Source organism: Bison bison, unplaced genomic scaffold (genome assembly GCF_000754665.1).
Source record: "Bison bison bison isolate TAMUID 2011002044 unplaced genomic scaffold, Bison_UMD1.0 scf7180017864193, whole genome shotgun sequence".
NCBI lineage: Eukaryota > Metazoa > Chordata > Mammalia > Artiodactyla > Bovidae > Bison > Bison bison.
In genome coordinates, this window is record NW_011494765.1 from 604105 (window position 1) to 606041 (window position 1937).

The 1937-nt window shown below is 34.4% G+C and overlaps 1 protein-coding gene across 3 annotated transcripts in view; it reads left to right on the top strand.

Moving 5' to 3' along the window:
- Positions 1-1937, top strand: part of RABGAP1 (RAB GTPase activating protein 1) — a 170058-nt gene that overhangs the window by 53999 nt on the left and 114122 nt on the right. The gene's annotated exons all lie outside the window — the stretch shown is intronic.

A 1937-nucleotide genomic window follows, 5' to 3' on the forward strand; every position in this document is an offset into this window, starting at 1 on the left:
CAGTACCACAGTTCAAAAGCATCAATTCTTTGGCGTTCAGCTTTCTTCACAGTCCAACTCTCACATCCATACATGACCACTGGAAAAACCATAGCCTTGACTAGACAAACCTTTGTTAGCAAAGTAATATTTCTGCTTTTCAATATGCTATCTAGGTTAGTCATAACTTTCCTTCCAAGGAGTAAGCATCTTTTAATTTCATGGCTGCAGTCACCATCTGCAGTGATTTTGGAGCCCCAAAAAATCAAGTCAACCACTGTTTCCACTGTTTCCCCATCTATTTCCCATGAAGTGATGGGACCAGATGCCATGATCACAGTTTTCTAATGTTGAGCTTTAAGCCAACTTTTTCACTCTCCTCTTTCGTGACATTAGTTTCCTTATTTCTAAGACGAAGTGGCTAGAGTCTAAAAATCCTTTCTAAGTTTATTATGGTTGCAAGATGACTGACTTTTTTTTTTTTTTTGATGACTGACTTTTTTTTTCTCCACAGCTCATATCACAAAACGGTTGCTTCTTGGTATCACAATCAGTAGTTGCATGTGGAACTTTCTTTCCTTCATGACTACTCATAAAATAGATAAAATGAAAATATAAATGGTTCTGATATTTTGCTTTTAAATTAAAAGGCACAATGATTGTTTCATTTGGGAAACTGATAACATTGCTCTCCCTTCAAAGACTTTGGAATTCTCATGCCATCTGGTGGCAAGTTTAGTATACAATGCAGCTTCAACCTTGATTTGTACAATAAAGTATAAGTCATTGTACTTTATGCTTTCTTATTTATATTTCTATTTTCACACCAACATTATTATGGTGTTTTCTGCAATATGCATTCCTATACTGGGAAGTAGAAATCATAATCTATAAACCTTATAATAATTTTTTTCCATTTTAAGAAACAGAATAGTTTAAACTTTTTTCCTTTATTAAAAATAAAGATTGAAGATTGTTTATAAATTCCAAGTTATAAATAGGAAAGGTTTCTAAGATCTCTCAGAAGTGAAGCACTAGGGTAATTTCTCCTTCTGAGATTAGGCATTTTCAAGGTAGAAAGGTTAACAATCACAAATATCCCTTTTCAACTGTGTATCAAGGAAATGCTGTACAGAAAACCCCTGGATGGTCAGATTTCTTTACTCATTTGTTAGGGCTCTGTTATCTTTTTGTTGCATGTTTTCCTGAATTTATAATAGAAAAGAGTGTTGTAGAACCTAATACAGTGATGAAATTATTGACAAGGATGCCTTTGTCAAATTTGAATTTTTCAAACACAGTTCCTTTCTTCCAGTGATTCTGTAGTAATTGAGATGCCAAGAGAGTTACCAGCATGAATGTTCCTCTTAACACAATATTAGCAAAATTAAAAAGTGGAAATTAAATGTTGACTGTAATACAATGGTTAAAATACTATGCATTTCACAATAAATGCAAATATAAAATCATTATGTTGTAAACCTGAAACTACTATGTTGTATGCCAGTTATACCTAAAGCCAAATACAGTGGTATACCCATATGACTTATTTGAAAAAGTGGTATACCCATATTACCTATTTAAAAAATATATGTGTATATAGTTAGCCATAGCACAAGATAAATTATGATTTTACCATAGCATAGATAGTCACGACCCATATAATCATGATGGTATGATCACTCACCTAGAGCCAGACATCCTGGAATGTGAAGTCAAGTGGGCCTTAGAAAGCATCACTATGAACAAAGCTAGTGGAGATCATGGAATTCCAGTTGAGCTATTTCAAATCCTGAACGATGATGCTGTGAAAGTGCTGCACTATAGCCAGCAAATTTGGAAAACTCAGCAGTGGCCACAGGACTGGAAAAGGTCAGTTTTCATTCCAATCCCAAAGAAAGGCAGTGCCAAAGAATGCTCAAACTACCGCACAATTGCATTCATCTCACACGCTAGTA